The sequence below is a fragment of the Danio rerio genome, chromosome 14, assembly GCF_049306965.1.
Source record: "Danio rerio strain Tuebingen ecotype United States chromosome 14, GRCz12tu, whole genome shotgun sequence".
NCBI classification, from domain to species: Eukaryota; Metazoa; Chordata; class Actinopteri; order Cypriniformes; family Danionidae; genus Danio; species Danio rerio.
Window position 1 is genome coordinate 54,447,501 of NC_133189.1, and position 27,225 is coordinate 54,474,725.

The 27,225-nt window shown below is 36.1% G+C and overlaps 1 protein-coding gene across 4 annotated transcripts in view; it reads left to right on the forward strand.

Moving 5' to 3' along the window:
• synpo (synaptopodin) overlaps positions 1-27,225 on the forward strand; it is a 170,582-nt gene that overhangs the window by 37,326 nt on the left and 106,031 nt on the right. For all 4 annotated transcript variants that reach the window (XR_012389999.1, XR_012389997.1, XR_012390000.1 and 1 more), the window contains exon 2: positions 12,030-12,201. The gene's annotated coding sequence lies outside the window, so the exon portion shown is untranslated. The remainder of the gene's footprint in view (positions 1-12,029; positions 12,202-27,225) is intronic.

Here is a 27,225-nt window from a genome sequence, read left to right on the forward strand (position 1 = left end):
TTTGAATGTTTTAGGGCAGAGCTATAAGTGTTTTAGGGTGGGGATATCAGTGTTTTATGGCAGAGGTATAAGTGTTTTAGGGTGGGGCTATCACTGATTTAGGGCAAGGCTGTCAACGTTTTAGGGAAGAGCGATCAGTGTTTTAGGGTGGGGCTATCAGTGTTTTAGGGTAGAGCTATCAGTGTTTGAGGGCGGGGCTATCAGTGTTTGAGGGCGGTGCTATCAGCCTTTTAGGGCAGGGCAATCAATGTTTTAGAGTGAGGCTCTCAGTTTTAGGTCATGGCTATCAGTGTTAGGGCAGAGCAATCAGCATTTTAGAGCGGGGCTGTCAGTGTTAGGGCAGGGCTTTCAGTGTTTTAAGGTGGGGCTATCAGATTTAGTCCAGGACTATCAGTGTTAGGGTGGAACAATCAGCATTTTTGGACGGGGCTATCAGGGTTTTAGGGTGGGGCTATCAGTTTTAGGGCAGGACAATCAGTCTTAAGGCGGAGCAATCAGCATTTTAGGGCTGGGCTATCAGTGTTTTAGGTTGGGGCTATCAGTTTTAGGGTGGAGCAATCAGCGTTTTAGGGCATGGCTATCAGTGTTAGGGCTGGGCTAGCAATTATTTAGGGCTGGGCAGTCAGTGTTTTAGGGTGGGGCTATCAGTTTTAGGGCGGAGCAATCAGCGTTTTAGGGCATGGCTATCAGTGTTAGGGCTGGGCTAGCAATTATTTAGGGCTGGGCTATCAGTGTTTTAGGGTGGGGCTATCAGTTTTAGGGCGGAGCAATCAGCGTTTTAGGGCATGGCTATCAGTGTTAGGGCTGGGCTAGCAATTATTTAGGGCTGGGCTATCAGTGTTTTAGGGTGGAGCTATCAGCCTTTTAGGGCAGGACTATCAGGGCATGTCTCATTTCTGCTCTGAATTCATCCATTTGTCAGTCTTATTCCATTTTGTTAGCAACACTCGTCTTTCAATAAATAATCAATTAGTTCCCAAACAATGAAATTGTGCACCGCCCTTAATTTTTTTTCCCTTTAAGGATCATTTCAAGTTGATGTACATCACAATTACAGAAAAAAGGACAGTCTTAACTTCTGTTTCATGGTGACTTTAAAGGTAATCTGAAGGTAATTTTAGAGAGGCTAGCAGTTGCTAAAGATCCTGCTTGATCACTGAACAAAGCTGTGCCTTCTCCAAAAAACATTGTAAAATTTATGAATTATTATTATTCTATAATTATTCCCTCCAGAATTGTCTTGAGCATCTGTCTCGTGCCTCCAAAAGCTACTGCATTGTGTTCATTGCATTTCATCTTCATCTCCTGAAGCGCAACTCATTTATTAGAGAAGAAAAAGGCTTCTCCCAACACACTGAACTACATTTCAAAGTCCGATATTTGGTGCCAGTTTATCAGGAAGTGACCATTTTGTCTCTTTGACTCATTGGATGGAAACTGCATTATTTGCAAAACTTTTATGCGATATTACAGTTTTGCACATAAATTTAATCCCTATGTTGGATGACAACACCGCTCACATTTCCTCAGCCTGCTAAACAGACATCAGACATGTTAGTGTTGATATCGGTCACAGTTTAATCCTCTCTGACGTCTTGGAGGATCCGTGGGTTTGCTCCTCCAGAAACTTGATCGTTTGATGTGTTGAAGATCTGAAATGGAAGATTTGTAACCAGCGTCCAGTAATTGGGTCACAGTCGTCCCTTTTGGTCGGGCACATCTGCAGCTCTCCATGGGTCCTCTGATGGGGAACAGAGAAGGCCATTGTGGAGCCAAAGTGGATTAAACGCTCACAGAGAAGACAAGCGGATCCAGAATCTCCATCAGGACACCAGGAGCTGGAGCAGTGTATAATGCCATTCAACAACACTCAAAACCTGCTGTCTGCTCGCAGATGAGTGGAAAAACACAGCAGGAAAGCCCTGTGTTCTGTGCTTTTTTTGGTTTGGTAAAATCAAATTATTTCCCAGTGATGGGTTGCAGCTGGAAGCGCATCCGCTGTGTAAAAATGTGCTGGATAAGTTGGCGGTTCATTCCGCTGTGGCGACCCCGGATTAATTAAGGAACTAAGCCGGCAAGAAAATGAATGAATGAATAAAATCTAATTAATTTAATCATTTGTTTTAGTTTTTAAATTGTAATATTTGATATCAAATGTAATTAGAATGTTCTTAGTGAAATTAAATATTAATTAGTAATAATTAAATATCATTAGTAAATTCACAAACTAAATGCAAAAAAGTATCTCAGAAGTAAACGAATACTAATATTTAAAATTAATAAATACTATTAATTTAAATAATAAATAAATGAATAAATACTTTTTAAATGGTAATATTAGAAGTCAAGGATAACTAAAATTTCCTCAGTAAAATTTTTAATATTTGAATATTTATATATTTTTTTCATGTCAGAAGTAAATAATTTTTTTATTTTTTATATATATATATATATATATATATATATATATATATATATATATATATATATATATATATATATATATATATATATATATATATACATATACATATACGTATGTATGTATATATGTATGTAAATTTGTCAAGGATTACTAGAGCTACCTTAGTAAATTTTAAAATATTTAAATCATTTTTTAAACTTTATATCAGAAGTAAATGACGACTAATACTTTTAAAATTTATAAATAGTATTAATTTAAATAATAAATAAATACCAATACTTTTTAAATTATAATATATGTTAAAGATAACTAGAATTTCCTTTAGTGATTTTTTTTTAGATTTCAAAGTTTTTTAAAAACTATTTAAATAAATAAATAAATCAACATTTAAATTGTAATATTAGATGTCAATGATAGCTAGAATACTCTTTGTTAAATAAAACATGGAACATTTATTTCATGTAAATTCTTTCATTTTCTATCAGAAGTAAAGGGATACTAATACTTTTTAAATGAATAATACTATTAATTTAAATATTAAATAAATAAATGCTAATACTTTATATTGTTATATTACATGTCAATGATAGATAGAATTTCCTTAGTAAAATGATTAATAATTGCAAATTTATTTCAAGATCAATATTAGTGTTCATTTGTTTGTGATTATAAAGTAAAAAAAAAAAAACAACAACTATATTTTATTTTTTCACTTTATATCACAAGTTGCTGAATACTAATACTTAGAGGAAAGAGTTGAATATTAGTATCTTTTTACTATATTTAAATGTTTTCTAATCATTGCAAATAAACCATGTAATATAAAGTACTTTTTAAAATAATTCTTTCAATATTACATTATTTTTTATGAGTTTCCAAAGACCTCTAAAAACAAGAGCTAAAATAAATCTGTTTTTTAATGGACCAATTTCATAATCATGTTAAAAGGATCCATTGTTTGTTTTTAGTGAATATTAATTTAATCTGATGAACTGTTTCCCTCTTTTAGAGCCAGTTTCACTTCAGAGGTCATGACCTTCCAGACTATTTTGATATGGAGTTATTTTAGAACAAATGATTACACTGATATTGTTTATTTGTTTAAATTAATGGGAATTAGATTATAAGATACTATAAACAAGCATTTCTTCCCCAAATTCAATTTGATTTAATAATGACAGCATTTTTTTAAATGAAGTTTGTGACTTTAACAAAGATTAATTTGGTCTTTAATTATTTGCACAAAGAAGTCTATACCTTGTTATATTAGATTTGATTATTGAATTTCTGTACCTCAATACTGTAAAACTCCACTAAAAACCATACAGTGCATTTATTAATGTTTATTTAATTGTTTTTAACCTGTGCTTTTATTTTGTATACTGTTTTGATTTATAATTTTTTACATTTTATGCAGATGTGCTCCTCTAAAAAAAAATCATCCTCATCAATGTCAAAATTATGATCATATGATATGGGGGTGAAGGTCGCTGGCTGGGTCAGTTGGCATTTCTGTGTGGGATTTGCAAGTTTTGGTGTGGGTTTCCTCCAGGTGCTCTGGTTTCCCCCACAGTCCAAAATACATGCGCTATATAAATTAGGTAAACTAAATTGGCCATAGTGTGTGAGTGTGTGTGTGTGAATGTGAGAGTGTGTGCATGTGTCCTAGTACTGGGTTGCGACTGGAATGCCCACAAAAATGTCATGTTATCCATTATACATTGATGAAACAAAGAAAGTGAAAATATTTCCTAAGGCCACTAAACAAAAAACAGAAAGTATCTCAAGAGCTAAAATAAATCTGTTTTTAATTAATCCATGTTATTATCATGTTAAAAGTATCCATTGTTTGTTTTTAGTGAATATTAATTTAATCTGATGAACTGTTTCCCTCTTTCAGTGCTGATTTTGGCCTGTTTCACTTCAGAGGTCACGACCTTCCAGTCTATTCTGATATGGAGTTATTTTAGAAAAACTTTGTTTAAATTAATGGGAATTAGATTATAAGATACTATAAACAAGCATTTCTTCCCCAAATTCAAATGAATTTAATAATGGCAGCATTATTTAAATAAAGTTTGTGACTTTAACAAAGATTAGTTTGGTCTTTAATTATTTGCACAAAGAAGTCTATACCTTGTTATTTTAGATTTGATTATTGAATTTCTGTACCTCAACACTGTAAAACTCCAATGAAAACCATAAAGTGCATTTATTAATGTTTATTTAATTGTTTTTAATCTGTGTTTTTATTTAGTATACTGTTTTGATTTATAATTTTGCACATTTTATGCAGATGCGCTCCTCTGAAACTGATTCATTATAAATTGATGAAACAAAGAAAGTGAAAATATTTCCTAAGGCCACTAAACACAAAACAGAAAGTCTCTCAACAGCTGAAATAAATCTGTTTTTAATTAATCCATGTTATTATCATGTTAAAAGTATCCATTGTTTGTTTTTAGTGAATATTAATTTAATCTGATGAACCCTTTCCCTCTTTCAGTGCTGATTTTGGCCAGTTTCACTTCAGAGGTCACGACCTTCCAGACTATTCTGATATGGAGTTATTTTAGGACAAATGATTACACTGATATTGTTTATTTGTTTAAATTAATGGGAATTAGATTATAAGTTACTATAAACAAGCATTTCTTCCCCAAATTCAATTTGATTTAATAATGACAGCATTTATGTAAACATGTACTATGAAAAGCATCGTGTCTGCTTGGAGTTTGTGTTCAAGTCTTTATTTATAGATTAATTCAAGGTAATTTAGACACAGTAACCTTTTAAAATCACCTGTTTTTATGCACATTTTTTGGAATATTGTATTAAAGACTGCATTAAAATTCTCCTGGCTCTGTTAAACATCATTTGGGAAATATTCGAAAAAGGCAAAAATAATTTTGACTTCAACACACTGATACAATTCACCAAACAAGACATTATCAGGAAAACACAATTATACGCTAAATAAGTCTGTAAATAAGGTAAAATGTCACATATTTAAACATACAGTAACCTTAAAATATTTAAAATAATAAAACTAACACTAGGATAAAATAAAAAATAAATAAAAAACATTACACAGAGTCTAATTCTCTAGTCTTATTCGCCCTGCTGTGAAATCTTTCTTTTTCAAATATTTCCCAAATGATGTTGAACAGAGCAAAGAATTTTTCACAGTATTTCCAATAATACACTACCTAACAAAAGTCTTGTCTTTGATCCCATTTGTAAGAGCAACAAATAACTTCTAGTTGATCATTTGGAAAAGTTTTAGAAGGTAGATTTTTCTGCTGAAACATCTGTTGAGCTGCGTCCAATCACACATACTGCAGAAGACCTACTGGGACCCACATGTAGCCAAGATTCACAGAGAAATCAGTCAAGTTTGGTGAAGGAGAAATCATAGTTTGGGGTTAAATTTAGTATGGGGGCGTGGGAGAGATCTGCAGAGTGGATGGCAACATCAACAGCCTGAGGTATCAAGACATTTGTGCTGCCCATTACATTACAAACCACAGGAGAGGGCAAATTCTCCAGCAGGATAGCGCTCCTCATACTTCAGCCTCCACATCAAAGCTACTGAAAGAAGGTCAAGGTGCTCCAAGACTGGCCAGCCCGGTCACCAGACATAAACATTATTGAGCATCTCTGGGGTAAGATGATGGAGAAGGCATTGAAGATATCCAAAGAATCTTGATGAACTCTGGGAGTCCTGCAAGAACGCTTTCTTCGCCATTCCAGATGACTTTATTAATCAGTGATTTGAGTCATGTCAGAGATGTATGGATGCAGTCCTCCAAGCTCATGATGGAGTCAGACACAATATTCATTCTGTTTCCACTGCAGAAGGACTTTATTTTCTATACTGGACATTATTTCTGTTCAGTAACAAGACTATTGTCTAAGCAATGTCAGACCTTACTGTCTTAATGAAATCATTCAAAATCAAGGCATGATCATATTTTATTGTGATAAAATAAGCGTAATCTAGAGCCCTTTGCCTTTTATATGAGCCACTTCTGATACCAAATGGTCAACTAGAAGTCAAGCTATTATTTTTTGTTCCTAAAACTTGGATAAGTGACAGGACTTTTATCAGGTAGTGTATTTTTTTTCTTCTGAAGAAAGTCTTATTAGCTTTATTTAGGCTAGAATAAAAGCAGTTTTTAAGGTCAATACATTTGACCCCCAAGATATATTATTTTACCATTATCTACAGACTAAACCATCGTTATACAATGACTTGAATCTTCTTTCCGTTAAACAGAAATTGGGGGGAAAAAATACAAGGGGCTAATAATTCAAGAGGGCTAATCCGATTTCAACTGTATATACTCAAACATACATTACATAACATAACATAAAAATAATAACAATAAATCAAATAATAGAATAAAAAATAAAAATAGAGAGGAAAATATATACACAAAAGCATTCATACTGTAGATAAAACAGGATGATGATGATGATGATGATAAGAAGAGGAAGAAAAAAAACAATATAATAAAAAGAAATAATACATAAATAAAAAATAAATTAATAATTAAGAGAAAATAAATTCTAAGTAAAAATAAAATGTAAAAAAAATTTTTTTTTAGAAAAGGGCTAGAGGTCAGGTCTTTGGAAGCATTTTGGACCCTCCGCTAACTAATCCCAGACTCCGGCTCCTCTGCAGCTCTTTGTCCGTCTGTTTTCTCTGCCAGTACTCATGGCCAGACCTGTTTGCATTGGTGTAAAGGGAAGCGGGGCATTGTCTGGACAGGATCTCACCCAGAGATGGTGCTTTAGATTGGGCACTGGACTCCAGGGCCTGACGTCAGGCATGTTTTATTTGGAGCCGGCAAACGCTCCGCTAATCCAAGAACACAGACAGACATCCAGGAAGAGGGGACTTGTGAAAACAAGCATTGTGCTGGAAAAAAGAGAGAGTCCTTACCATTATTATTGTCAATTCCTCAGCTGAGAATGATTTAATATCTATTTTGACAAGCGCAACGTCACACCTTCTCCTGTGAGCGAAGGAGCGAGCATTGAAATGTTTATGGGCTACTTTTAAACAGAAGACTTATAAATCATTGCCTGCACTAATTACCAGACTTATAAAAGACTGACTGATGCTTCACATGCGGTATCACTAAGGCTGATTGTTGTATAATAATACTGGTCATGTTGAGGGATATGGGCGGTATGAATGCTCAGTGGTTAGCACTGTCGCCTCACAGAAAGAAGATCGATGGTTTGAGTCCCGGCTTTGCCAGTTGGCATTTCTGTGGGGAGTTTGCATGTTCTCCCAGTGTTGGCGTGGGTTTCCTTTGGTTGCTCCTGTTTCCCCCACAGGCCACACACATGCGCTATAGGTGATTTGATTAAATAAATTGGCTGTAGTATATGAGTGTGTGTGTGTATAAATGCGTGTTTTCCAGTATTTGGTTGTAGTTGGAAGGGCATCCACTGTGTAAAACATATGCTGTAATAGTTGCTGGTTCATTCCGCTGTGGCGACTCCTGATAAATAAAGGACTAAGCGGAAGGAAAATGAATGAATAATGTGGGAATCATGCAGTGTTCTGGAAACAGTTGTACACTAGAGAGTCTCTGCTCATAATAACAACATCATCAAGTGTAGTTCGTTACATTGTTTGGGTTTGCTTTGTTTTTGCAGAGTATGGAAGAAGCCAGCAACAAGCCCTGATCGAGCATTTCTCTTTATTGTTAGTATTATTATTATAAGTGTACATTCATTTACCCCTGAAATATATATTTTTATTTTTAGTTTCACTTAAACATCACTTAAATTATGAAATGTAATAATACCTTGTAACAGCTTAATTGGAAAAATATTTTTATTATTATTATTAATATTATTATTAATATTATTAATAATGACATTTTTCAGGCTTTAGCCATACATTTTTTTTTTTGCTTTTTCATTTTTTTTATTTATACAACAGTTCGTCTGGTTCTCAAATCTGATTAGCTGATAGCCGTGCAATATTCTCAAATATCAGCACTTGTGCAGCCTCTTCACCTTTCTGTATTACTCCGCCCACATAAAAACAGCAGATCAATAAATTATTGCAGCTGTTGGACAACATCATGTACTTTTTAGGCAAGAATGTAGTTGTTTAGATGCAACTATGCACTTATTTATAAGGATAGTGCCTAATTAAAATATTTATAATTTTGGAGATTCATCGCGTTGGCGGCCGTTAGCCTGTTATTAAGCAGAGCAGATATTGAGCAGATTGAGCAGAGCAAAGAGGGTTGATGTTCCCCCACAAAATGACAACAGAGACCGCATAATAAGCACGTATATGATGTAGCACCTGCACTAAAAAAGTGTTGCATGAAGAACTGTTGCAAACAATTTGTTGTGTTGAATTTAAACAAACAAATTAAGTTTAATAATGTTCAACTAAATTTGTTTGTTTAAATTCAACACAAATAAATTGTTGACAACCACTTAACGTAAAAAAACTTAATAAATCCAAGGAACCATCTTTGAATAGTTTTTTTTCAGTGTGTTGTTGGTTTCCCGGGGTAAAATCCTCTTGCCGACACTGGCCAACAGTTTATCAAAGTGGGCTCGGCTCAGTCTGAAGCACCGCTGAAAGCTTCCATCATCCAGGTTAAGATTCTGAAGGAGTTGATTAACTCACAGAGCTGGTGCACCTCTGAAAGGATATAGAAGTCTTAGACACAGCTCCAAACAATTTGGCGCTGTTTTTCAGCCTTTCTAAAGCAAATAAACACAGTTATTCTCTGAAATAAAATCCATGTTAGAACACCTTATTTTACACGTCAGAATAGGTCGATCTCTCAGTTTTGTATTTTTTATTTTTTTTGTAGTGCTGTATTTATACCACAGTAATCTGCTAGTGTTTGTTTGCTTTGGCTTTTTCTGGGTTTAGTATTGTGAACTCCAGATTGCAACAGAGAAATACTGGGAAATCTCTGAAGGCCGTTTCATGCCGTTCAGCCTTATAATCTTAAAATGTGAGCAGAATCACCTGTTTTGTCATCACTTCAGACATTACGCTAGAGAATCATTCAAACACTAGCTCTTAAGTGACGGTTGTGAAGTAGCAGCGGTTTCTGCTGTTCTGACATCAGCTGCAGATGTGAATGAATAGCGGAAGAAAGTAGTTCCTTATCCAAAAGGATTTTTGAGACTCTCCGTGTTTGATTTTCTTTTTTTACATACACGATTATGCCGTTAAACTGTTGTATAAACACAATATCACACTCTTTGCAGTGCGATATGGCTGTATATCGTCACTAGTGGGACACTAAGGCACTTGGCCGCAATGCACGCCTTCCACCAGTGCCTTTGTCTATGATATTTGTGATGTTGGCCTTAGTAGAGTTCGAAAACAGTGTCCATATCTTGCTGATAGCCTTCAGCTTCTGTTTGTGGATTTTGAATGCATATTTGTGGTTTTCTAATGCATAATTTAATGCATTTACTGATGTTCTAGCCAACACAAACTGTATACATAACAAACGTTTCTCATTCACTGCGTTTACATCAGTGTCCCAAATGTATTTTCAGGGTCACAAATGGCTTTCTCCCACCACAGACGATGCCACATTTCAATCACAAATCTCGGTTACAAGTTGTTTTCTCACTAAGCAACACAAATGTTTCTGTCTGCAGAGAAGAGCAGCTCTCTATTGAAAAGATGCAAGGCGACTAATTTATGTTTACTGCTTAACCAGACAATTACAGCTTGGTGAAAGGCTGAAATTACAGCATGCATGAGCTGCTGTGGCCTGCTTGATGGGGCCAAAATAGAGGAGACGGCTCTGTTTCGGCTGATATATACAGTATGAGGACATTCAGATGCGGGAAACTGCCTTTAGGTGGTAATAGAGCACAAATGTCTTGTCAATGATCAATCTCTTTTCTTGTGTGCCTTTCTAGCAGATGTCATTATTCAAGCAGCTCCAGTACAGGCAAAAATGCCACTGAAATAGTAAAAAAATGCTCCACAGTTTTATAATTGGGGCAGAATTTTGGGATATTGCATTCAAAACTGCATGTAGAAAAATTCCTTACTCTGTTAAACATCATTTGGGAAATATTTGAAAAAAAAAAAAATATTATTCACTGGTGTAACTTAACATGTCATAAAAATAACATGCATACAATTCACCAAACAAGAAATGATCAGGAAAACATAATTATGAGGTATCTAAATAATAAGGTTAAAAAAATAAACATCAAAATGCTCCTGCACAATTCAGCTAAATTATGACCAGCATGATTAAAGTGAAATGAGATTTTAGAAATAGGCATATTATGAAATGTATTGTTTTGGTCTTTGAATCTGATTGATTGAGCCATGTTCAAAGTAGCTTAAACAAAGTACTCTACACTGTGAAAAATCTGGAAATTGGCAGTTTTCTGTATTTTGTGATTCATGTTTTTGTTTTCAAACATTTATTCATGCGTTTATTTAGTTTTGTTTATTATTATGTTTGCAGGCTTTTGTTTTGGTTTTAGTTTATTTTTATTTGTTTTGTTTGTTTTTGGTTTGGTTGTATTTTGTCATTTTTGTCTTTTATTTTGTAGTTTGTGTTTAGTTATTTTAGGTTTTGTTTCGTTTGTTTGGATTGGGGTGTTTCAGGCTTATTTTTTTTTGTTTTTTATGTTTTTTGTTTTGTTGTCTGGCTTTTGGTTTGGTTGGGTTGTTGTTTTTTTGTTTTGAGTTTTGTTTGCATTTTTGTGTGGTTTTTTGGGTTTAGTGTTAGTTTTTTTTTTTGTTTTGTTTTGTTGGTATTGTTTTGTGTTTTTATTTGATTAGTTTTTTGTTTGGTTAGGTGTTTTTTGTAGTTGTTTGTTTTGTATTGTGTTTTGCTTGCATTCAGTTTTTTTGGTTTGGTTGGGTTGTTTTTTGTTGTTTTGGATTTTGTTTGGTTTAGGTTTTGGGGGTTGTTTTGGGTTTAGTTTTTTTTGTCTTGTTTTTGGTTTGGGTTTTTGTTTTTTTATTTTTGTGTTTTGTCTTACTTTTTGGTTTTGTTTGGTTGTTTGTTATTGATTTAGATTTTTTTGGTTGGGTTTTTGTAGTTTTTGGTTGCTTTGTTGTTGTTTTTTAATTTGGTTGGGTTTGTTTAGATTTTTTGGGGGAGCGGGTTGTTTTGGGTATAGTTTTTTATTTGTTTTGTTTGTTTTTTGTCTTGTTTTTTGGTTGTTTTGCTATTTGGGTTTGTTTGTTTGTTTGTTTGTTTTTTGTTAATGTTGGTTGGGTTATTTGTATTTTCTCATTTTGTGTTTGTTGTTTGCTTTTTGGTTTTGTTTTGTTTTTGGTTTAGTTGGGTTTGTTGTTGTTTTTGTTGTTGTTTTGTTTTGGGTTTTTGTTTCGTTTGTTTGGTTGGCTTTGGATTTTTGCTTTGCTTTGCTCTAGGAAACCCAACCCAAGACCCAATATTTCTGAATCTGACCAAAACTAGTATATCTGTAAAAGACACAGACAGCGAAACAGGGAGACAGCTTTTTTTTCTTCACAGTCCAGCACCTGCAGCCAATCTCTGAAGGAAATGACTTCTCTGATTCTCACCAAACTATAACCAGCCTTTTCTTTCCATAACAGCTCATGTCCCTGGAATGAGGAGCTGGTCAGAGCCACGCAGCAGGAGTTCACAGCGCACAGGGTTGGCTTTCACTTTCCACGATGTCATTTCCTACCAAGGTCAAAGACAACCATGGCACTTCCCACTGGTTTGCCAACAGTTTTCCTCCTCCCCGTCTCCACCGATATAACCGTGAGTGTGTTCAAGTGGTTAGTGATTCAGTGTGATTAAATGCACACGCAATGGACTCTTTTCACAAGTCTGTTATGATGCATTTAATAGTCATCAGCATTATAAATTCTTCAATGCTGTGGTAGCACAATTCACAGTATTAATAATCGGGGTGTCACGATTTTGATTTTTAATCGAAATCGATCGAAATTTATGCTGAATTTCGATTATCGAATCAAAAAATAGAATCGTCGATGATGCCACGCCCCCATGTCACAACAGGCTTGTTGAAGTGCTTGTTAAACTGCAGAAGCAGGAGACCCGTCGACAGAGCTTAAACCCTCTCCTCTTTCAATGAAGTCGCCGGTGTGTAAGCATTTTGGATTTCCAGTGAGTTATGTTGACAACGTTGGTGTTGTCGACAAAAAAAACACAGTTTTGCAAGCTCTGCTATGTACGTATTACGTACTGTTCGTCCGATAGACAACACCGGCATCGCGATCCTCCGCCTGCCCCTGTTGCAAATCCGCTCACGAAAAGTTCACACTGTCTTTGTTTTTAAATGGCATTTTAGAACGACAACGATTTGACATCCACAGTGGCGTGTAGCATTTCCGAGCAGCCCTCCTTCCTCTCTACCTCTGAAAATGCAATACCTCTGAAATCACGTGACCACACAGACACAGACGCACACACACAGCCATGCGCTCGAGACAGCAGGTCCAGGCAGTCAGAGGACTGCTTCAATCTTTCACTCACTTGTACTTTGTCATTTTAGTGAACATCTCAGATACTGTTGGCTGGTTCCTGTTGGTTGTGCGTCTTTTTTACCGACGCATTATATGTGTATCTTGCCTTTATTAATTTACTGTATGATTTGTTTATGGGTAAAACAAAGACCTTGCAGGTCAGGTAGTTTAAACGGTAGGCTACAACTAATTAATTGGTCATTAATTAATTAATTAATTATTCATAATCGAAAATTGAATCAAATCGTGCCTTTAGAATCGAAAATGTAATCGAAACGAGGATTTGGAAGATCGTGACACCCTTAATTAATAACTAGGAATACTAACTTAATAAAGAGAAAAGTACACATTTTCGCTTTAAAATAATACATTATATATATATATATAAATAATAATAAATGTTTTTTTTTTTTTTTTTTAAAGCAAAATGTGCTCTTTTCTCATCATTAAGCCATAATACACTGTGTGATATAAACTGGTTCATTTTATCATTTTGCTTTCTCACTACAACTGATCCTCTCCAGACCGATTTGGAGCGGATTCGAGCGAGATTGCAGGATTCACATATGCCAGGCGAACCGTGCTAACTGTGCAAATGAGACCGGTTCAGAAACAAATGTCTAGGTGTGAAAGCATCCTTTTTGGACTCAATTGACAAACAGTCACAGCCACTTAAACCGCTCTGGCCAGTAATGATCCCGTCTACTCTCCCGAGCGTCTCGCATGCTGGCCCTGGGCCATCGAGCTCTCCTTATTGTCTATAAAAAGTCTATAAAAGTCCTGTCTATAAAAAGATGACAAATAAAAAAAGTGAAAGATGAAAATGAAGCAATCATGTAAACTTTGCAAAGTAAGCAGCTATTATTGAACAGATTTGTAAAAATAAGTAAATAAATAACTTTTTTTTTCCTTTTTTTAATTTTTAAAAGATATTGATTTTTAAAATAAACAACTTGTTTCACAGGTGTTTAAAATATTTGACATTTTCATCAAAATATTATTATATTTTAATAATATTATTATTATTATGTTATTTTTTATCACCATCTGAAGACATAAATGCATAAAATGATGTAGATATTTACATGATATAATCCTTAATGATAAATGTTAAAGGGGACCTACTGTAAAATGCAAATATCACTTTAATAAGGAGGTTTAAACACAGTTGTGTGGCAGCAGTGTGATTATAACCAGCTTCTAATGGTAGAAGTATATTATTTTATTTTTTATAATCACACTTGATAACAACAGTATGCAAAAACACTTTGAATGACATTCTCCCTTTAAGTGCACTGAAAAAAATTATTCAAAGATGATTCCTTAGATTTACAAAATTTTTTTACATTAAGTGGTTCTTAACAATTTATTTGTGTTGAATTTAAACAAACAAATTAAGTTTAATAATGTTCAACTTAATTTGTTTGTTTTAATTCAACACAAATAAATTATTTACAACCACTTAACGTAAAAAAAATGAGTAAATCCAAGGAATCATCTTTGAATAATTTTTTCAGTGTACCTGTCATCAGAGAGGGAAAGCCCCGCCCTCTAGTGACCATCTCCCCCTCAAAAGCATAGGAAGTTAGTCCTGTTTGTATAACTGCCGTTATGCTGACACACAGGCATTTGTAGCTCCGCCCTTTTCTGAAAAGAGCACAATCTCATTTGAGTTTAAAGTGATCAAAGCCTAAAAGGGGGCAGTTTCGGGGAGTTATTAAACATTATTTGTGTTGTATTATGAGCTGAAACCTCACACACACACACACTCACACACTAGGGACATCAGACTAATTTGACATCTGGTGAATATGGGCAGAATAGGTCTCCTTTAAAGTGTGTCCTCTAAAAGTGAGAATGGTTGCTGTGGTCTTCCAGCAGAGAGAGAAGACTTTCTTTTATTTATATCCGAGCATCTGCAGGAGTTTTTAAAGCGGCGATGACATAACAGAGATGACATCATCATCAGTCCTGTCAAATCACTCTGTTCCCTGTAATTAGCGGATGCTTCTCTCGTTGCACAGAGGCTTGTAAAACACTTAGTCGAGTCCCAGGCGAGCAGATGCAGCTTCTGATCTGCTACATGGCAGAGAACAGAAGCTGAAACAGGCCTGAGCGTTGACTGCTGGGGGATTTTATTGTCGTGCACCTGTGTTTGAGTTTGATCGTTTCTCCAAAATAGACTCCAAGGCTGAAGCAGCGTCGCATAGCCAGACTTTTGACTCATCTCTGCACATTGTACATTAAATTATCCTGCATGCATGGAAAGAGCTGCTCAGTTCTGTTTTCATTCCCCTCAGTTGAACTTAAGAGAAGATATTGTCAACAAACAGCAAACATAATTCTTTAAGTAGAAAGTTTAATCTCTTAAGGATAAAATCTCTCTATCAATTCAATAATTGCTTTCTTGGCATGACCATATCCACATATGCCACAGCCATATCAGCCTGCAGCCCAAGACTGGTTAGTCACTGAAGCAAAGCAGGGCTGAGCCTGGTCAGTACCTGGATGGGAGACCACTTGGGAAAACTAGGTTGCTATTGGAAGTGGTGTTAGTAAGGCCAGCAGGGAGCGCTCAACCTGCAGTCTGTGTGAGTCCTAATGCCCCAGTATAGCGAAGGGGACACTACTGTCAGTGAGCGTTGTCTTTCGGATGAGACGTTAACCGAGGCCCTGACTCTCTGTGGTCTTTAAAAATCCCATGGCACTTCTGCTAAAGAGTAGGGGTGTAACCCTGGTGTCCTGGCCAAATTCCCTCCATTGGCCCTTACCCATCATGGCTCTCTAATCATCCTGAACTGGCTCTATCACCAATAGCTGGTGTATGGTGATCGCACTGGCGCCGATGTCCTGTGGCTGCTGTCGTTTCATCCAACTGGATGCTGTACACTGGAGGTGGTGTGGAGAGACCCCCCCCCCCATGATTGCGAAGCGCTTTGGGTGTATGGTCATAAACAATAAATGCACTATATAAATACACACATTACATTACATGGCAAATGTTACAAACGTATTGCCAAAGCATTTATAAAGTTTGCATGAGAAATAACATATATATGTAAAAAAAAAACATAGTAAACAAAGTAAATAGTAGTAAAAAAATGTAAATAAATAAATAAAAATAAAAATATATAAAAAATAACAAATAAAATAAAAATAAATACATTGTAAATAATAGTAATAAATAAATGTAATAATAATAAATAAATAAAAATACAAATTAAAAATAATAGTAAATCGAATTAAACTACATTTAACAAGCAACATTTGTGGATGAAACTAATAATAAATAATCTCTCTCGCTTTTATTGTGAAAATAAACTGGTGATATATTTATAACTAAATAATGTGACATGAAATAAAAAAAAAAAAAAAAAAAAAAAATATATATATATATATATATATATATATATATATATATATATATATATATATATATATATATATATATATATATATATATATATATATATATGTGTGAGTTTTTAACTATTATGAATGTAAACTTTTAAACTTGACTTGTATTGACAAGTCAAATATTACATATGTATTGCCAAAGCATTTGTGATGTTTGCGTTAAATAAAACATTAAAAAAAATCACATAGTAGAAGGGAAGAAAAACAAAACAAAATAAATAACAGTATATTTTAATTTAGGACAACAATTTAGGATAAAACAGTAATAATAAATTATAATAAACAGTATATTAAACTCTCTCTCTCTCTCTCTCTCTCTCTCTCTCTTTCTCTCTCGCTCTTTCTCAGTTTATTCAATTCAAACTTGCTTTATGTTACAAATGTATTGTCAAAGCATGTATGATGTTTACATTGAATAGAACACATAAAAATAAATGACGTAGTAAGGAATCAACACAATCATTTACAGTATATTTTAGTTTACACTGAAAAATTTAATAATATATTATTAAAATTAAAAAATGCAGAAAAATAGTTTTCTTTAGCGCTACTGTTACACCTGTGTTGTTGAATTGGTTTCAGCAGGAGTTAAAGGATTAGCTGACCCAAGGATGAAAAATATGTCACCGTGTACTCACCTTTATTAATTCTATTGAACACAAAGGAAGGATTTGGGTTGTTTGTACTGTAAGTGCATAGAAAACTATGACTCATGATTAGGGCCAGCCAGAATCTGCAGACATTTGTTTGCTATTTTTGCGGAGAATTTAGTAAAAAAAAACTGTGGATTTCTGTGGAATGATTTTGGGAGTACTGTATCAAAAAACTTAATATATGAAATGAAAAATAATACCTTTAATAATTTGTATTTAATGTTTACAATGCAAATTTAATTAGAGCCACTTAATTGGTAAATAAAGCAAGTCTCTCATATAATGGATCTACTAAAAATATAATGTATCTACTATATGACTTTACAAACTGTACTGTAAATAAATCATCTGAACATTTTCAAATTTGTTAATATTACTACTGAAATTAATTTAAAAACTGAAAGAAATATAAATTTACACACATTCACATGTCAATAAATAGACTCGATGTGCTGTAAATTTGCAGAAATCTTAATGTTTCTGTGCGTGCCGACTCATAATTCAATGTTTACTTAAAAAAATAATGCATTTAAAAATGCAGGGTTCCAAACCATCCCTTCATGTTATCCCAACTCCATAAGTTAGTTTAATCATGTTTACAAATCCAAGTGGATTCAACATAAAACAAATAAATTGTCCCAAAAACAACTTCAGAATTGTATTGCTTCAATCAGTTGTTTGAACATGCAGCAAAAGTCATTGTTTGAGTGGTTTAGGATTAAACAGTAATAATACATTATAATAAACAGCATATTTAAAGGTGCAGAATGTAAGTTTGACACCCAGTGGTTGAACTTGGTATTGCACTCCTCGATCAAAACAAACGTAAGCACAGGTTGCCAGATTAAGGACGAGTTGATATATTAGAAACGGCTTCTATTTCTCACAAGTGAACAACAACAAACTGACAATTATCAGCTCAGGTACACCTCATGTGCTCTATTCAGCGATAAATGCTAATAATGTGAGTTTGAATGCCATTTCACATGACATTTATTGCCATACTTCTGAAAGCAGCAGTAGATAGTAAATCCTCAAAATAAAATAAACCATTTGAAATTTAAGTTTAGAACTGTGATTTAAAATAAAACACATCAGTGATTCAGCATCTACATTTAATAACGTTAAAGAAGGTTAATATATAATAAATAGATTATAAACTTTACGTTTGGTCAGTGAGTGCACTATTCTGTGCTTCTGAATGGCTGTATTTACATTTCTGTCATTTTTTGTCTGGTGCAAACAGCCAAATAGCTTATCACTGCATCTCGTAACGCAGCTTGTTGTTAGGACACTGAGTTACAATGTAACCTGTTCACCTAATGTTTATGTTCATAATAAAATTATTTTATTTGCTAATTAATACTGTCATGTGGAACTCTGAATCTGCATCTCATTTCGGAGTCTGTTACTGTCCACTGGAGGTCACATTTCTGTCACGGACGCATGCTTAAAGGGCCATGAAACCCCCTCGTTTCAGCAGGGTGTTTTCACACCTCTACTTTGGAAAAAGTCAGAAAAGTGGGCGTGTCCAGCTCTGTTTAGGGGGGAGTGTCGGAGAAACTAAAGTGGGATGGTGTGGGAGTGTCTATTTGTGCACGCGCGAGTTTCAGAGTCAAAATACACACACACACACAGACAGGAGAAAGTGATGGTGTTTAACCTACATGGACATCTGTAGTCGAATTATTTGCCAAATTATTAAATGTTGGACTTTAACTGCAGTTTGGCTCTTTCATTCAGGGAATTCATTCATGCCTCTCGCGACAAACGAGATATTTGATTCGAGGAACTGCTGCAAGCGTGTATTTTTCATGCAATGTTTGATACCACACGGCGAATGAGAGAAAAAAAAACTCTGCATTTCCCGGAAACTTAGATACACGCGGCAGGTAGCGTCAGAAAGCCGCGTGTGTTATTCCGGTCACAAAATGCGGTGCTAACATTTCTGCACTCAGTGCAATAGTTAACTTAATTCGATACGAACAAACTGAATAAACAAAGAGCACTGGTCGCTCACTTACCAAATCTGTAGAGACAGCACAATCACCAGCAACTAGAGCCGCGTCTTTATTAAGAGGAGAATACAAGCAAATCCAGATCTCAGCGTTTGCAGATGAGAACAGCTCTCAGGTAAACAATAATCCTCCTTAGACACGTAAGTTATTGTTGTCGTGCGTCGCGTACACTGTTAATCCACACGTGAGTCTGAGCTCTCACAGAGAGAAAATGAAAACGAAACTTAACAGCAGCAAACTATAAAAGCAACACTTCACGCTTGTTTTGCCAACACAACGTGGCGTCTTTGTGGTGTAAACACGGTGACAATAATGAATATTAATGAAGTTGCACAATAGAGCGCGTTGATTGGTTTGACCCAAGCTTTACTCATGCATTAATGCAGCACACTGTAAGACGTAATAAGACTCACTCTGGCACAGACGTCCAGTCTGCACGCTGGAATACACGCTATTATCTCATGGCCGTGACGCAGCTTCAAAAATTCGTTTCAAACAGGAAGTACAAATTTGCTTGAAATAACGCAAAAACAACCAATTTACACTTTTTAGTGAAATATAGGTGTCCTAATAGTGTTTTTAGCAGTGTGGGACACATATACCACTGTCAACAGCTCAAAAAATGTGTTTTGGTGTTTCGTGACCCTTTAAAGGGCCATGAAACCCCCTCGTTTCAGCAGGGTGTTTTCACACCTCTACTTTGGAAAAAGTCAGAAAAGTGGGCGTGTCCAGCTTTGTTTAGGGGGGAGTGTCGGAGGAAGAAAAGAGGCTTGGTGTGGGAGTGTCTATTTGGGCACGCGCGAGTTTCAGAGTCAAAACACACAACCACAGCGGAAAATGTGACTGAGTTTACATGGACATCTGTAGTCGAATTATTTGCCAAATTATTAAATGGTGGACTTTAACTGCAGTTTGGCTCTTTCATTCAGGGAATTCATTCATGTCCCTCGCGACAAATGAGATATTTGATTCGAGGATCTGCTCTAAGTGTGTATTTTTCATGCAATGTTTGATACCGCACGGCGAATGAGAGAAAAAAAACTCCGCATTTCCCGGAAACTTAGATGCACACGGCAGGTAGTGTCAGAAAGCCGCGTGTGTTTTTCCGGTCACAAAATCCTACACGAGGTTATAGTTTAGTTGTAGTGCTAACTTGTTTACACTTGGTGCAATAGTTTTTTCGATACAAATAAAATACAAACTGAATAAACAAAGAGCACTGGTCGCTCACTTACCAAATCTGTAGAGACAGGACAATCACCAGCAACTAGAGCCGCGTCTTTATTAAGAGGAGACTACAAGCGAATCCGGATCTCAGCGTTTGCAGATGAGAACAGCTCTCAGGTAAACAATAATCCTCCTTAGACACGTAAGTTATTGTTGTTGAGCGTCGCGTACACTGTTAATCCACACGTGACTCCAGCTGCGCTCTCACAGAGAGAAAATGAAAACAAAACTTCACTGCAGCAAACTATAAAAGCAACACTTCACGCTTGTTTTGCCAACACAACATGGCGTCTCTGTCGTCTAAACACTGTGACAGTAATGAATATTAATGAAGTTGCACAATAGAGCGCGCTGATTGGTTTGACCCAAGCCTTACTCATGCATTAATGCAGCACACTGTAAGACGTAATAAGACTCACTCTGGCACAGACGCCCAGTCTGCACGCTGGAATACACGCTATTATGTCATGGCCGTGACGCAGCTTCAAAAATTATTTTCAAACCGGAAATACGAATTTGCTTGAAATAACGCAAAAACAACCAATTTACACTTTTTAGTGTAATATAGGTGTCCTAATAGTGTTTTTAGCAGTGTGGGACACATAGACGACTGTCAACAGCTCAAAACATGTGTTTTGGTGTTTCATGACCCTTTAAAGAGCCTTCATGACTGAATGAATGAAATGCGCTGTTTTCCAGCAAGGCAACCCGGTGTGCTGAAATATAATTGGCTAATCTGGTAATGGGCGGGTTAAAGTGACCAAAACAAAGACTGACATTTCAGCACGGAAAACACACTTTCAAAGCAGAATATCTGACTTCAGCATTGTTTTTCAGATAAACAAGAATGTTCACTGAGCATATTTCTTAAATATCTGCAAACATATTATGGTATTTTTAGACATTAGAAGAGTCAAAAACTTACAACACTCTCAGTCTCTCTCTCTTTCGCTCTATCAGTGGATGTGTAATTCAGCATTCCAGGGACTCAGTGGGCCCCGATGTGATTGTGCAGAACTGTGTGTTTCATTATATAAGCCAGTGCTGCAGTAATGAGCAGGGGATCATGTCCTTTGTATGGAGGCCTCTCTTTCTCTCTCCCTCTCTTTCTTTTTTCCCTTGGTCACCAGAGACCGGCAGCAATTAGTGGCAGAGCAGATACGCCAAGCTATGTCAACATTTACCAAGAACTCCATTGCCTTTCCCCATCGTACGTCAATAAACGAATCGATACCTCAGCGCTAATGCTCCGTTTGGTCTCCCAGGTTTTTAATTAAGCCGTTCTGATGGTTTCCGAATGTCCAGACAACTATCGGGGCTCCTCAGACTATCCAAATATGGTGCTCCAGTCTCATGGCCTCTTTGGAAAAAATATGAGTCCCATGATTCACTGCGCTATTTGCACAGCTACCTCTCTTCCCTCCTTTTTTGCGCAACAGGCCTGGGAGCAATTACACTCCACGACTCCAGCCATATGTGCTCCGGCTTCTCAAATTCTTACTCTGTGATTTAACAACACCCCCTCCAACCCTTCATATCTTTTCCATTCAGTGACTCGAGGTATTTTTATTCTTTGGACGATGAACAATGCTCTCCCGAAAATCTCTCTTTTCCATCACCAGCTCGTCTGGCTTTCAGCAGTCAGCTCATGTCTTTGCTTTTGTTGTAGGTTCAAGGGGGAAATGAATATTGAATAATTACATAATGATCTAACCTTGTGTGCGAATTGAGCTACTGATGAAAGCTCAGTCGGTGCATTTTTTTTTAAAGCCTCGCCTGGTAAAGAGCTGACCATAATGCTGATCTGAGAACTGTTCTGTGGTTTCTCTCATAAAACTTGTTCCTCCGGGATTAAGGGAGAACCCTGAATTAGGGACGTTTTACACTGGTTGTTTTCACGGTGTACTATATGCATTATTTAACCACTGAGTTTCTCTATAAATGAGCCTGCTGTAAAAAAAAAAAAACCCGAGACATTTCAAGCAAATGCATAGACGTGGAATTTATTAATCATTGGTGTCATTCATTCATTTTCCTTCAGCTTAGTCCCTTTATTCATCAAGGGTCAAGAACTACCAACTTGCCATACCAGCATATGTGTTACACAGCGGATGCCCTTCCAGCTGCAACCTAACACTAGGGTCTCTATTTTGTCGGTCCATGCGCAGAGCGCAAAACGCAGGGCGCAAACGCTTTCAGGGCGTGTCAGGACGTGTTTTTGCTAATTTAAGGACGGGAAATCTGCCTTGAGCTTCGGCGCATGGGCTAAAAGGGTTGAGTTTATTTTCTTAATGAGTTATAGGTGTGTTTTGAGAATAAACCAATTAGAGTCTCATCTCCCATTCCCTTTAAGAGCCAGCTGCATCGCGCCAAGAGCGCATTCGCTATTTACAGGACGTAAAGTAAGTCTGAGTGGAAAAAATGAGCATTTCACAAGCAAACAGTTCAGTTACAGTTTATTAACAGTAAACTGTTAAACAGAGCATCTACTGCTGAGAATGAGAGATAATGGATCACTTTTACTTTCGCTCTTGGATAGGGAAACCTTTACGCACAGACATCAATTAGTCTATAAATAAATAATTGTGTTTGTTAAGCGCAAATATTCGTTTCAAAACTATTTCTAAATTCAGTTCTAATTTCCAGCAAAAGAATAAATGAACAATAATTACCAAGTGTGGTCAAAATACTGAGTTATTTCCAAATACACCTGCCATGCCCCATATGGTCTAAAACCTGACAGGAGGGCAAATCTAAGCTGGTTTTTAATAAAACAAATATAAATATGGATATATTAAATAATACTGCTAATAATAATAACAATATACAGAAGCAAATTGTTATGAATGAACTGAAAAAGCCTCCCGAGATGAAGAAGACATATAGCAGTGGTTTTTCATATTTATGTAGGCTAGAAAATAATATGTTTTGTAATATTTTAATCCTTTATATTTATATTCTATATCTATTCTTATTATATCCTATATATATCCTTAATATTAAAATGTTTTCATATGTAAAGATATTTGCCTATTGCTCTCTTGTGTGTATTAAGCAGTGTGTAAGCGAGGCGCAACTCTGCGCTGGAGTTTAGACCGGGTTAGTTTTGGTCTAATGAAAAATCTATTATAGTTTCTCAAAATAGCAACGCGCCAGCAGTGCGCCTCAGAACGCCTTCCTTATTAGACCAGAACGCCTATGAGCGCACATATGAGTGCTAATGCATTTGCCATTTAAACAGCGTAGCGCAACGCCTCAAAACCACTCTTGCACCAAGCTGAAACTACCAAAGACTACTGCGCCGCGCCTTGCGCCACACTGCGCCGGGTGTATGATAGGGCCCTAGGAATCACTCATACACACTTAGTCACACGCACACGCATACACTACGGACAATTTAGTTTGTTCAACTCCCCTATAGCACATGTGTTTGGACTTGTGGGGAAACCCACACCAACAGGAGGAGAACATACAAACTCCACACAGAAATACTAAGTGAGCCAGCTGGGATGCAAACCAATGATCTTCTTGCTGTGAGGCGACAGTGCTAACCACTGAGCCACCGTGCTGCCCAAATCATTAGTGTAGCTTAATATCATACATTTGGACGATGTTATTTCAACTTAATTTAGGCAAATGGAAGCAAAGAGCACATTTATGTAAAGCCGATCAAATCATTTTGATTTGAATTATCTTGTGAACACAGTTTGCTTTTGTTGAGCCAAGTGTTATTATTAATATCTTAAACATGAACGTTCTGTTACCTGGTCCAGTTTAATGACAGTGTGGGGAAGTAATATACACTGCTTGACAAAAGTTTTGTCGTCAATCCCAGTTTTAAGAGCAACAAATAATAACTTGACTTCTAGTTGATCATTTGGAAAAGTGATATGAATAAAGCTAAATTTGACCTTGTGTATAGTAATATATTACTTAATGGTGATAATATTATACACAACCTGTAAAAAAAATCTTATCGTCTATCCAAGTTTTAGGAACAACCAATAATAACTTGACTTCTAGTTGATCATTTGGTATCAGAAGTGGCTTATATGAAAGATAAAGGCCTTTAGATTATGCTTATTTACCACAATAAAATATGAGCATGCTTTGATTTTCATTTCATTAGGGCAGTATGGTCTGACTTTGCTTTGACAAGTGTCTCGTCACTGGACAGAAATAATGTTCAGTATAGAATATAAAGTCCTGCTGCAGTGGAGACAGAATGAATATTGTGTCTGACTCCATCATGAGCTTGGAGGACTGCATCCATACATCTCTGACATGACTCAAATCACTGATTAATAAAGTCATCTGGAATGGCGAAGAAAGTGTTCTTGCAGGACTCCCAGAGTTCATCAATATCCTGTGCATTTATCTTCAATGCCTCTTCCTTAATCTTCCCTCAGACATGCTCAATAATGTTCATGTCTGCTGACTGGGCTGGCCAATCCTGGAGCACCTTGACCTTTGCTTTCAGGAGCTTTGATGTGGAGGCTGAAGTATGAGAAGGAGCGCTATTCTGCTGGAGAATTTGTCCTCTCCTGTGGTTTGTAATGTAATGGGCAGCACAAATGTCTTGATACCTCAGGCTGTTGATGTTGCCGTCCCCTCTGCAGATCTCTCGCATGCCCTTATACTGAATGTAACCACAAACCATGATTTTTCCTTCACTGAACTTGACTGATTTCTGTGAGAATCTTGGCTCCATGTGGGTTCCAGTAGGTCTTCTGCAGTATTTGATGATTGTGATGCAGTTTAACAGATGATTCATCAGAAAAATCCACCTTCTGCCACTTTTCCAAATGATCAACTAGAAGTTATTAGTCAAGTTATTATTTGTTGCTCTTACAACTGGGATCCACGACAAGACTTTTGTCAGGTACTGTAGACAAGATAAATATACACAGTACTTGCGAATATAATTTTCATTGCAATTCAGTTTAACCCAGTATTAGTAAATACATTTATGGAACCAGCTAACTTTTATTTATTATTATTATTATTATTAGTAGTAGTAGTAGTAGTAGTAGTAGTAGTAGTAGTAGTAGAAGAAGTAGTATATCCAAATTTAAGTGGATTGAACTTAATACAAATAAATAGTCAGCAAAAATGCAAGAATTGAATCGATTAAAACATTGCATCATTTTAAACAAGCTGCAAATAAATAATTTTTGATTGTTTTACCAGACAGAAAGTGTTGATTCATGTTGACCGTCTCCATAGACAAGTGCTGACGTTTCAGCACTGCAAAAAAAAGAAAAAAGAAGAATGATTTTGTGGCTAGTTTGTCTTGTTCCTAGTCCAAATATCTAAAAACTCCTGAATAAAGAAATATTTTCCAGACAAGGAAAATAATGTCTTGTTTTCAGAAACAAAGAGTCAAAATAAAGTCCTAAGCACCAACCTACCACTCGTGAAGCTAATACGGTAGCAACTGAAACTGCAATTCTTTGTAATTCTGCTAGTCCTCAATGTTCAATGTTAAAATGGCCAACAAAGATAGATTATGGTTCATATAGCTAATATTACCCTTCATGACAACCTGAATTCTTTCATAACTCATGGTTTTCTTTATATCAAGTTATATTAAGTCTGTATAATAAAGGTCATCGCCACTTGAATGACAGCAAGGTCTCGCTGGTCGCCATCACTTCACCTTAGCTGATTCCGGCTGATTAGCTGCTGAACTTAGCATATACATTGTATTTTTGCTTTATGTGGCTTTACACAGTAAACAGTTTACAGTTGCTTTTTTTGGAATTAATTCTTACAATTATCAGATGATATGGGATGCTGTGTGCACTTAATTGTGGTCACAAACCATTTGAGTGGCCTCCGTTTCCCAGTTGACTGAAACTATGTACTTGGATACCACCTCTATTAATGTATTTGTTTTATCTAAGGTGATTTATCATTTATAATTTTCTTTAGGCCTGTAATGCACTCCAGAATCAGACAGATTGATTAGCTGTAGGCTATAAAACAATCATCTGAAACGTTGTCATTTTATGCCTAGATTTCATCAACAGTCTTGCATTTAATAACACAGACTATATCTGAAGTGTTTGGATATAATTAGCGTTTTCCTCCTGTAGAGAAACGTCATAAGAACTATGTTTAGTGGCTCAATGTATTACAGCAGTGTTTTTAAAAGACTTAACACTTTATTGATCTAGTGTACAACCAAGCACATGTGGTCAGAACACAAACGAGTCGCAGGTAATGAAGTATTAAGCGTTTCTCCCATAGGAAAGTCTGTCTAAGCAAAATGATAGCAGGGGTATGTAGCTCCGCCCACGCTCCGCCTCTTTGCCCTTATTTGGTCACCCCCGGTTGGAGCGGTTACAATGCCGGTTGGCCACACCCACTTCATTTGTGCTCTTCAGAAACATATGGGTGACTTCACGAATACTACGTCCATATCTTTTAGTCTATGTTTTTTTCTTGGAACTACCCAGTGGGGTGACAACTCATTTTAAAGCTAAAATTTTATTTCAAATGTAAGCATTTTTAGATATTTGGACTAGAAACAAAACTCTAGAGTTAGAAAGCATTTGTGAGTGCATGATCCCATATCAGCCGTCCCGCAGCTGTTGGACAGATGCCTTAACCGTGGGCCTTTTGTTGACCCCTCTTTTTGGGACGGTCCAGAAAGCAGATAAACAGACCTGCGCTCACTCTCACAGCCGCTCAAACAGGACGAGATGAAAGGAGACCGTTAAGTCGCCGATGTCGTGCTTTGGACTTATAGATCAATGTCAGGCTGTATATATTTGCACACGCAGCTTTTTCTTGAGCCTGAAATGGGGATGTGCATGTCAAATTACACCTCAGCTTTTTTTTGTCTTTTTGTCTTTTTTTTTTCTTGTTAAGAAACCATAGATATATACACTAGATATCGCATAGAGACCCTGAGCATGCGTCAATAGCGCCGCCACATTGGTACAGTGCTCCCAGGACAAATGTCATTCAACCGCA